General features: G+C 40.1%; 1 protein-coding gene across 3 annotated transcripts in view; it reads left to right on the forward strand.

Moving 5' to 3' along the window:
• The window catches only part of macrod1 (mono-ADP ribosylhydrolase 1), a 142,406-nt gene that overhangs the window by 10,517 nt on the left and 119,559 nt on the right, over positions 1 to 12,330 (forward strand). The gene's annotated exons all lie outside the window — the stretch shown is intronic.

The following is a 12,330-nucleotide window of genomic DNA, read 5'->3' on the forward strand; positions in this document are numbered from 1 at the left end:
TCTATAACGGTGGGTAATTTTGAATTGGGCCGTAAACAGAAATGATACAGCAGAAGCCGCACAAGATCAGCTTAATCTTTTATTATTACATTGTGTATACGGGTGGATGCATGGTGGGAGCATTAATAATTAAACAAAAGTGTTTTTTTGAGCTTGGATGCTTCCTTCAATTGAAATATAAATTCAAGTCAGTGTTGGGGCATCTTTTATTGATTCCAGAGAACTCCATGCTTGATGATGTCCTGTAGCAGTAGCAGGGTTGTGGGGGCCTATGGGTTATAGAGGATGAAGTTATTGGGAGTGTTGGGGAGTTATGGATGAGCGGACCCAGACGGATGGACAAGCAGCAGGACATCGACTAGAAAGTGCTGGAGGAAAAAGGTGAGAGGGATGTACTCTCTGATCCTGTTTGGTGATTTTTAAGAGGATAAAACAGGCGAACCCTTGGCGCTGCAGGTAGAGCCCCTTACAAGAGCATTACCCTACAGCGTCACACTCCTTCTGCAAGGCTTCTCTGATTCTTAGCTGGCTTTGTCAATGGGGCTTAGTGCCGTGCTTAGCGCCAGAATCAGCCTGGCAGACGTCGCCGTTTTTTTTTCCACGCTGCCGGAGTGTGTATGGGAGATTGTCAGGCCTGACGTTGTTCTAAATTGCTTCAGCGCAGCTAAAATTATTTCTTAGATTTCACCTGAGCTGCATTTTCCTCATTTGACTAGAGTGATGGGGGACATTCAGTGGGAATCTTGCATGCTTAACCACTTTATGAGGGGATTTTCCAGCATCAGGCCAAGGATTAAGTTTTCTTTTGTTGTCGTTTCTTTTTCTTTTTTTTTTTTTAACTGATCTACTGTATCTGGTCCAGCTTCTGGTGCTTAAGCTGGTAATAGTGTGTTTGTTTTAAGTATGTACATAGTGTAGCTGTTATTAGAGGATAATCAAGTTGTAGCCAGCTGTAGTAATTTTATTTTATTTTTTTAAGCAAGAGGAATGAATGTTTTCAAGGCTTCATAGACACCCTTCGACGTCTGCCAGTTAGTCACCAAGTCACACGTTTTACTCTAGGGAGGCAGCTTGTTGTGATCCACCCGACCTCTCTGGTAGTAGCAGGGGTGTGAGGGGGGGGATTGATGGAAATCCCAGAACGGACCTAGTCGTGCTGCTGAGGTCTCTTAGGCCCCACAGCGTTCTCTGTTTCCTGCAGTTACCATATATCTAACCCAGAGCACTTGTCAGGTTGTGTTAGGACAGGCTCATATTACAAGATGCAAAATGTCACACTAAGTTTGCTGTTGCTGACAAATATTTCATGCGTGTATGCTTTAGGAAAGATGGAACTCAGATGCTGCAAAATTATAAATGTCCCGTGTGTTTTGATGATTAGGATTTCAATTGAGAACCAATGAAACTCTTCTCGTTGCCTTCAGCTTGCTGGCATCTGTGAAAACTAAGCCAGAGTTGTGCTGTTTACTCTAAAAGTAAAACGAGTCCATATGCCGCTCTTGTGAAGCAGAGCAGATCCCTCATGAAATGCACTGTTTCTCCCTGCTGTAGTAACTGTACTTATTTAGCTCCAGTTCCTACAGCAGTATCCCCACCGCACTGGCTGTTTTGTGAAGCACCGCTAATGGACGCGCTCTTACAATGTGCCTGTCAACTATCTGTATACAAAAGCACTACAGAGTCAAATTGGCATCGCTGGTGTAGTTTCAGATTGAGAGCAAAAATGATGTGCTGTCAAAACTTGGTAACGACACCCTCTCCCCCTCCTCTTTCTACCAGCTACTAAACCGGGATCACTGTGGCGAGGATTGTGCAGACTCTGCCAAATGGAGACATAACCTGCTCTTTTCTTCTTCTTTTTTTTTTTTACTGTAAAGAGGATTTACTGTACAAAAAACCAATAAAAGAGAAAATCCATCAGAGTAAGATTGAGCTGTATGAAGCGAGTTCAGGCAGCGGTGGTGATCGGCAGGGTCAAAGACGGGGCTGATGCAATGTTTACCCATCATCCAAAGTACTACTATTACAGAGCAGAAGTACATTTAGCTTTGTTTTATTCCTCTGTAGGGTAGAGCAACTGTAATTGATTTAGACCACTACCCAACTGACAAATGATCAAGTTATTTTCATAATGGATTAATACGTCAGATGCAGAAGTATCATCAGCGCCGTCTTGAAATATCAAAAGTAACAGCAGTAAGCAGCAGGGATGCCCTTATTATTGTGTTATATAGTTATGTAATGCTGGATTAATGCTGCCTCTTATTGATTTATGTTAATCAGCTTTTAAATGTTGCAAATTTTAAAACCATTTTTAAGTTGATCAGATTTTTAGTAACTAGTGATTTCAGCTGTCAAATTAATGTATTGCAGGGAAAAGATTAAAATGTACTTGAGTAAAATTATAAAATGTAAATAGTCATTAAATGCATAAATACCTCGAAACTGTACTTGAACAAATGCACTCTACCACTGGTGCTTGTTCCAGACAGGCGGCCCAAAAGGTGAGACATTAAGTGTTTTCCTCAGCGAGCTCCTTTAAGAGAACACATGAAGATCAAGTGAGGCGCAGGAGAAATTGGAGAGCTGAGATTTCAGGGTTTCAAATTGGCTTCTTCTCCCAAAAACTAGATTTAACACCTTCCCAGTAAAATGTTCTTCAGTGTTGGAGTTACTGTGACACAGCCAATAATCGGTGTCGGGTCAACTCCTTAGAGATGTAATCACAGTCCGCCCACACATTTCAGTTTGACAGTAACACCATAAGTGAAGAGCCTGTCCGTGAACTTCAAGACAGCGGTAAGGACACAACGTGGGCATCGCAGGGTCTCCACAGAAAATAAGTTCGAAGACCTTTTTAATAGCACTCTAAATGTAATTTAAACTTGTGAAGGGAATAAACATAACTGTAAAAAAATACTCTTTTTGAAGTAAACACATTTGATGTCAGTTCAAACCGAAAAGTAAGGCCGTGTTTAGTTGAGTTTAAAAAATAAAAAGCCCATTGTTCTTGATCTGATGAACAGTGAAAGAGCTGAGAAGCTGATGTTAAGAGAAATAGACTCATATTGCTATTTTTAATCTATATGACAGGGACCTTAGATATTTCATTTAATATGACTGAGACAAAAGCAGGAAGACCACATTTTAATGCCTCAAACAAGTCACTCTCTTTTTTTGCATGAAAAGATTACACAGGTAATAAATTGATTCAGCAGATGTGAATATTTGCTGGTTAACTTTTATGTTAATCGACTCATAAATGCCGTACAGGCTCTAACCTGTAGTAAAAATGATACCATGCATTTGGTGGACATATTTTTAAGCTTGTAAATGCTTTAAGATGGATTTAAACATTAGGCCGTGCCAGTGGGTTTTTATATTTCAATCACAATCGATGAGAGCAGTGACACGCTGATCTAAAACCTGAGATGACTGCATTTAACGTGAAGCCAGTTGCTTTCTAAATCATAACTGTCCTCTCATTTAGAGGTTTTGGTTTTTTTTGAAGAACACTGGATTTTATTTATCTCTGTAAAAAAGGATTGGCTTTTTTATAGACTTCCTTGTGCTAAATAAACTTAATTGTCACTAAGGAGACATGCCATAGTTAGCCTGGTTTGTTTCTAATGGGAGCTTACATCTCAGCGCTCTGTGTTTGTTTCGAGGGTTTTCAAGAAAACCCTCCATATGAGTTAAAGACCTATTAAATGAGTAGAAAATTACTATTAGGCTGCCTCATGAAGTGCCTCATTTTTTATGCTACAAGAACTTAAATGATTGGGGGTGTGTTTAATATCTTTTAAGGCTTTAGATGATCTGAAGTCCACCACTGAGAGTAATCAGAGTGTGTGGGCTTCAAACTCATTTAAAAAAAAGGTAGTTAAAGTGATCACAGCTGACATTTTGTTTTATGTTTAGCTACAGATTTCAGCTTGCCTTTTCAAGTCTCTTCTCTTTTTTTTTCTGCTCCTTACTTAAATCTCTACTTGTGTCTCCCACTTTCAAGCACAACACTGAAGTTGCGTTACGGCCACTCTGTCCTTTTGTATCTGTGTCTATGCCATGGGTCAAGTTTGGAGGCTGCAGAGACTCGTTGGCTGCAGCGTGGATTTAGACAGTGCTGCTGCTCTAGTTTTTTCCAGTCCAGATCTGTCTGAGTTAATAACGGTACAACTGCCAGAAAGACCACTTTACTGGTCATTCGGGCAGTGACATTAATGCTCTCTGTGTAGTCAGAATTTTGAGTGTTCAAGGTTCAGTGCCTCCCAGTTTCCACACAGGATGCTGCAATGTTCAGTTTGTGTCTCAATTTGAGTGGGAAGATGAAAGGAAAAACTTCAGCGCTCGGTTTGTTAGGCTTTAATCCTTTCCCTTCCCCCTTCTTTCGCTCATGAACTCGGGCATCATCGCAGTGCTGTGACCTGAGAGGAGTGAGACATCGGCGCTAGACAAATGGGCCTTAGTTTATAGCCTCAAACTGATTTACACCCTGACATTGAGAAGTTAACATACCCTTGGAGAGTTAATCCCTAATGTTGTCTGGGTCAGTAAATAAACCGAAAGAGAAAAGCCAAATTGAAGGAGTTTGCAGAAAAAGCTCATTCGTGCTAATTATTTCTCTCCCACCCCTCCCTAGTTAAAAGCTTTCCCACCCCTCCAATCAATCGCCACTTTAGCGAGCAGGAAGGGTTGAAGGAAGTGTGAGCCTCATTAGCCTGATTGGGCCAATGTGGGAGATGGAGAGAGATGGACTGAATGAAGGAGTTAAAGAGAAAAGGAGTCAGCTTGATCCTCAGCACTTGGCCCATCAGAGCTTCTGTCAACAAGGCAAGTGCTGCATTCAAATGTGTTGGTTTGTTTTGTAGAGTTGGGGCTCCTAGTGGGATTTGGGTGGATCTGCTGATGGTATCTGTGCTGGATGGGAAGCAATTAATGATGTGTGCTGCTTGGAGTTTGTTAAGGTAAATATTGTCTGTGTCAAAAGTGAGCAGACTGGGAATGTTGCCTTTGTTTTTAATTTGATTGGAAGATTAAGATTAATGGTTGAAACCTAATGCAGGCATGGGAAGAACTTAGACACACAGTCAGGACAGAGACACATTTTTTTTGTAGTTTTGCCTTTGTACACCATCACAGTGGCTTTTAAATTAAAACAGTCAAAATGTGATTGAAGTGCAGACCTTTAATTTAACTGTTTAGGAATTACTGCTGCTTTCATACACAGTTCCCTATTTTAAGAGGCTCAAAAATGATTTTAAATATTTGTAGCCAAGTTTTTATTACTTGGCTAAAAATCCTTTGCAGTCAATGACTGTCTGAAGTCTAGAAACCATGGACACCACTAGATGCTGTGCTTCTTCTCTTTAGATCTTTTGCCAGTCCTTTACCGCAGCTGCCATCAGTTGCTTGTATGTGGGACTCTCTGCATTCAGCTTTGCATTTAATACCTGAAAAGCTGCTCTATTGGATTGAGATGGCTTTGCTGTCTGATCAGTTTTGCAGCAACTGCCTGAATCTGAGCAAAGCATACAGCCCGACACACTTCAGAGTTCATCCTGCTGTTTCTAACAGTGATCACATCATCAATAAACAGTGTTGACCCGGTTCCACTGGCAGCCATAAAACTACCCCTTGTAGTGATGCAGTCATGTAGTTCTTCGTTTCATCTGCCCCAAGAATCTTTGTCCCCCATAACTGTGCAGACTCTTTTCGATGTTTCTCGGTAAAGTCTAATCTGGACTTCTTGTTCCTTTTATTTAAACTGAAGTAAACTAATTTTGTTTTATTCAAAGGCTGCATTTAAATACCAGGCAGTTTGGTGCAGGGTGAATTGGTTAGTTAGCAGTATTGGGATAACAGTGAAGCACTATTGTAGACTGGTTATATCAAGGGTTGTATACTGTTCTGTAAGGTATTTAAGTTAATGATGCTGATTAGATTCACTGTTTGAATTCTACCTTTTTATAGTGTCTAGAGGTTAGAAATCAGCTGCTCACATCACATATTTTCCTGTTAAAATAACAATGAATGTCAGGGTAGCAGCACAGGTCAGCTGATAACAGTCTGTACACAAAGAAAAATCTATTTAGGTTCACAGCACAAATTACTGTGTGATTTATTTCTGAGTTAGACCTTGCCTTAAGGTGTAGTTACACTTTAAACTACAAATTTCTGCTCTGTGAGTGTCGTGTCTCCTTCAGATTCTTGGTCAGGTCCACACCTTGCAGGTCCAGCTTTAACAAAACAATGTGATGGCCAAAACTCTGACTAATGTGTGACATCTTGGCATCTGTATCCATTGTTTAGATAAATTTTTTTTGTCCTGAACACACAGTTTTGGCGTAATCGTAACTAATTAAACCATAAAAAATTTAAACAAAGAGGAGAAAAGGGAAATAAATCATGTCCATGTGTTATTTATGAACTGTCTAATACCAAGAAACTTCATCAGAAGTATGCGGTTGTGGTTTAATCAGATCTGATTGACACCATATTTTTCCAGGGCAAAACAAACAGCACAGAGATCTCTCAGGGGAAGGAGGGAGGCTTTCAGGGCATTTGAAGCCTTCGTGTAGTCATATTAAAGGAGGCAGACGCTGTGCATTTTTATTAAACTCATATGCCGGCATGACTCACACGTCGTGCTTTAATTGGCCTTTCTGGACAGCCGGAACCTGCAACATTTTCAGACCTGCCTTCAGTTTTGCTCAAAGACTCTTTCAATATTATTTTTGAGACGGTTGCTTTCGAGTGTTTACATTAGCAGAGGAAAGCAACATTACTCTGCACAATTAAACTGTTAGTAAGACGGAAAAGAGAATAGTAAAGATCTGCAGTGGGATGTAAGAAGTCTGTCTTTTCTGCAGCAAAGTGAGTTTTATTGCTCAGGACTCTCAGGAAAGACTTTAGCCTCTAATATGTGAAATCTTTCAAAAGTAATATTAAATTTATTACTGATTTACTGACAGCTGACCAAAATGTTGCTAGAAATTTAAATGATCACTTATAGTTCTCTCTAGCAGCAATTCCAGTGACAATCCTGCTGGCAGAAATTTGATCTGATCTTAAAATTGCTTGTGAGCTCATTTGGGACAAAAAAAGACCAAGGGTGAAATTGTCTACCTAGCTCGTGCTTGAGGAAAGAAGAGACAAGGCTTTACCATTGTTAGGGGATTACTGCCTCTCAGCCCAGTGGCGTCCACTTCTATGCTGGTGCATCTCGTCCTATGAGGCCAAATGGAAGAATATTGAGTTTTATTTATTTCCTTTCCAATCAAATCAGCGCTTGGTTATGTTGAAAATGATCAAGACATCTAGCCAGTGGGTCAACCTTTCACTGAAGATAGATGATATATGATATGATTGAACGTTTCCAGCTCCAAAATGAAGTTAAACTGAATCTTAGGCGTCCAGCAAACAATCCTGACTTTGCACCAGTGATGCAAGATTGCAAATTTAGACAGTGAGCATGTTATGGCATTATCTGCACATGTAAGATTGTTAAAATCTGTAACTTGTGTCAGACATATGGGCTTTAAATGCCTCAATCCACATTAACTGCCACATATGATACAGATATTAATTGGCGCATGTAATACTACTAATAAAGGACTCATAAGCAAGTTAGCATCACATCACTGAATAGTGAGACTACTGATTATGTGAAACAACGATAGGAGAAAGATCTGGGCACTGGAATATCTGTAGATATAGGTGGCAAACTGCTTTATAGACACACTAGTCTTAAAACATATTCCTGGACCTGCTGTTGGAAAAACTTTAAGTAAAAATCCAAACAAACTGGCCTGCTGGGTGAATATTGAAAAATACTGGCTGATTATACCCTCATATTTTGGATTTGTGCCTTTAATCCAACCTGGAAGGAAGTAGCAACAATCATCTCTAAAGGCTTGGGCTTTAAGGTTTGCTGAACTTTTACCGTTCTTTATCTTGGATGTACGCCAGATAGACTAAGCAATACCTTCTGAAGATCCCTCTGGCAACAAGCAAAAAGCCATTAAAAATTGATAGCTTCAGGAAAATTGCCCTACTGCCACATTGTTCGTCAATACTGTCAAACATACACATACTGAACCAGACGACATATTATATACGGAGAATAGAATATGTCGTCTGTGGAGGGAGAAATTGTGCTCTTTAAACCCTTGAAACAAACACATGTCGCGTTGGTGAGAAGCATGTTTTTTCATTTACACATACAGTATTTATTTTAAAATATGCAATTTTGTATTGGCTTGTATTTCAAAAGTCTTTGTGGGCTAAATTCACTCAATCCATGCAGTGTTTTGCTCTCCATACCTAAATGAATTGGTAGATTAAGGAAGTAACTGATCAGAAATCGTAGAACAGCAAATATGGAAGATCAGAGATGACACACATAATCTCCTCAGAGACTTCTGAAAGTAACCCAGGGTCTCTTCCCAGTCGGGCTTGCCTGGAAAACCTTCAAGGGGAGTCATCCTAACCAGATGACATCTCATTTGGCTCCCATCAACATGAAGAAACAGCCATTTCAAGCTCCCTCTATATGTCCATGATACTCATCCTGTAGTATGATTTGGATGTGTGTAGCCAGAAGCGTGATGGTCAAGCGGTCATTCCTGTTATGCTTCTTTTAAGTCTGCTTGAGGCACGCTGCCTGGGCTACATGTGCAGTTGGTCAATTGTAAATTCTCTGCAGACGAGTCCACGTGGTCACAAAAATTGGCAAGTCTGCACGGACCCTCTTGCTCACCGACTGGTGACAAAATTTACATAACTCGGACCCCCGCGGACTCAGAGGAAAGTATAATCAATGCCTTAGGCTGAGCCCAGCCACCCTACTGAGTAAACACATTTCGGCGTCTTGTATTCATGACCTCACTCTTTCGATCATTACCCAGATCTCATGACCACAGGTGAGATTTTCATTATGGATGACTGATCGCGTACAGATCCATTGATAAGTACACAAACACAACTTCTCCAAGCGTGTACAGTATTCTTATATTAAATGGTATTAAATCTGATTTTTAATTAAAGGTTTTTAAGTATTTTCTTTCTTATGGGAGGTTTTGGAAAAAAGTAATTTTATATTTTCCAATTAGGATTATAATAGTTTGTTACAGTCTTTGTATTTTATTTTTTGGATTTGTGCTATGTCTGTTCTTCTCAGAGTCTTATAGAGGAAAGAAAAAGGAGTAGCAGGGACATTTAAATTCATTTAATGTCTCTTGGGGAAAGCAGTGGAGTCACATATAAAAATCAGAAAAGTACTAACCCTGCACTGCTCCTGAAAAATATGGCACCATTGGATTATTTGGTCTCTGCTGCTACCAGCTCATCAGCTCCTTCTTGACCGCAGACTGGTAACATATCAATAAATATTTCAATATTTCACTGAGCGCTACAAAAGGGAGACAGCAGGTTAAGCGATTACATCAATACACTATTCATATTTCCTTAATTAGAACAAATAAAGACATTAAATTGTGGAGGATATTAAGCATTCTTAGGTTTTGTATTGTTCTTCCTCGGAAATGGCATTAATGCATATTTCTTTTTAGGGCTTTAAATGCCTTAATAAGTCTTAAATTGGATTTTTAAAGGTGTACAGTCAGACTGTGTAGGAATAATTGTTTGCATTCCTGGTTTTTCATGACTATAAAAGTGTTCACTTTGTTAAATATTGGAGTCAGACTAGTAATCAGAGCGGCATTGTTGAGACTTTGCCTGTGCATCCAAATGTCTTGTCTTCTTGGGTGCTAAGGTTAAATGCTTGAGCAGTTCCAGCACCGTAATTATGACCACAATCACCTGATGAATATTGTGACTGAGTTTATCAACCTTAGATGACTGCCGTTTTTCATTTAGAGGTTTTCCATTAGTATTGAACCCCGTTTCACTGAAGCAGCTTTGCAAGTAATTTTTTACTCAAATCGAGACTTACAGGACTGAATTGGGGGGGGATGGAAATTAAGAACACATTGGGGAAGATTATCCTCATTGTAGGCGGTGTTATTTGAATAATAAAGTATAATGCAGTCTGACAATACCCCTCCATTTTCTCTAATCTGCGTAATCATAGTTTAGTGAACAAAGTACAAAGCATGTATCATTGTAACCTCCAAAATGGGCTTTAAAGTATTCCTAAGTCCTCTTCCCTTCTCTTTCCACCAGCCAATACAAGGGGTCCTCATTGTCTGCTCATATGTCCTCATCACTGATGATGCTTTTGTCACATAATTACCAGCATGCACATTCAGAGAGTACAGGGAGTGCACACGGCACACACTGCACACAATTACCATCTTGTAATTGCGATCTATCAGGCGTTGTTGTGAAGCGGTGATGCACACGCTGTCGGCTGTGCTGCATTATCAGAGCTTAGGAAATGACAAGACTATTTATAGGGGCTCTTTATCCACTTATCCTGCTGTTGCCATTGTCCTCGGGTGCAACGGGCAGCCCTGGTTAAAGCTGGACTGACAGACGGGTTGGTCAGTTGGATACTGCGGGACATAAGTGTGTAAAAGTTTGGACTCTATGGTGAAATGAAGTAATAAAGCACCCCCTGCAGGAAACTTGTTGGTCCTTAGCTGCATTATTAGGACTTCTCCTGACTCTTTAAACTCCCAAAACAACAAAAGAGCTAATATTTTATCATGACAGGCTCCTCTAAGCCACTCGCTGAAGGTATAAAATCAGGCTAAATGATGTAATCTAAACAGGTTAAGGCTATAAAAAGATATTAAACTCTCCATTCTGCAATTCCCCTGTCTGAATTATAATTTAGAAATGGCAGTGAAGGGGAAACCGTGGAAGTCAAAACATAAAAAACTTTAAGATAAAGATTTAAGATAAAACTGCACCTGAGCCGCAAGAGAAATGCCAAAATCAAACCCATGGAGAGCTAAGCAGAATAGTGCACAGTTTATCGGGTTGGGTTGTATGACAACCAGAGGCACAGGAAATACTGACAGAGCCAAATATCATGAATTGAGTCAACAAAGAGGTTGATTTCTGCAACAGGGCAATGATCCAAAGCAGAGCTCAAAATCCACCTTGAACTACTTACAAGAAACATAAGCTGAATCTTTTGGAGCATCCCTCTGAGTGTCTGACCTGCACATCACTGAAGATCTGAAAATCAGTTGGGAGACCTTGGAAGTGCTGTGTGTGCAAGGGGTGCCTAAAAATATCTCAGAACTTGAAGAGATCTGCATGGTAGAGTGGGCGAAATTTCCCAAATCAGGAAAAGAAGGACTCTTATCTGCTACAAAATGTGTCTGAAGGCTGTGATAGCTGCCAGCGAGATACAAATAGCTTCCTTCCAAGTCATTAACATTTGAAGGAAGGCTAATATTTTAATACTTTCTGTGTTTTCAGCACTTTTCTTTACTACTTTAAACTTATAAATTAATTGTTGCTGATTTACTGGACTTGTGTACAAGCAACAGATTTATTGAGCTTTTAAACAGGCAATTTGTTCAACTGTTGCAGTTTTATCTTAATTATTTCAATTAAGGCATAATATTTTGTTTTGTAAGGCCCCCGGCACACATCTGCTTTCAGAGCACGAGCCAAGACATTTCTGTGGTCAATTTACTTTCAACACACCAGTGATCCAGTAATTAAAAAAAGGGAAATATTTATCCATATAATTAAATGTGATGTTTGCCACCTCGTGTAAAGTAAACTGAGAGGAAATTGTCAGTTGATATGCTTTTCAAGAAAAGAAAAAAAAACGAGGGATAAGAAGATGTGAAGGACACTGTGATGTATTGGAAGGACACTTGGATCACAATAACACTGAAGTGCTCAGAAGATTTATTACACCCTTTACGTCTTGTGTCTTCTCCAGGATCAACAACCTATAACCATTTCGTGGTCTGCACACTCATGAGAAAGCCAGTTACGTGTATGCATGAGTGTGCTGCTAATGTTTTCACATTATTGTGTTCAGATATGTTTATGTAATGGTGAGGTTCGGGCTCTGGGGAGGCCGTTGTGTGTTTGTTCTATCCATGGTATGCGTTTACAACATTGGTTGGAGCAGACCTTCCCAAAGTGTGGGGCCCGCCCCCTAGAAGGGGCGCAGAGCCATTGCAGGGGGGGCGGTGTGAAAAGGGGGAAAAAAACCAAATGCTTGGACACTGCTAGCACAGGGCGCCCACAGAAACGCATAGCAGGAGATGAAGCATCGCTGAATATGTTTCCAAACCAACTTCATTCTAAGCCAAAGACTAGAAAATATGGTGAAACATATCTTCCCTTTGGTTTCACCTGCACAAGTGCCGAGGTAGGTCTCCCCTGCAGAATTGGTTT

The sequence above is a fragment of the Pundamilia nyererei genome, unplaced genomic scaffold (genome assembly GCF_000239375.1).
Source record: "Pundamilia nyererei isolate P.nyererei 1_Seehausen unplaced genomic scaffold, PunNye1.0 scaffold00008, whole genome shotgun sequence".
NCBI lineage: Eukaryota > Metazoa > Chordata > Actinopteri > Cichliformes > Cichlidae > Pundamilia > Pundamilia nyererei.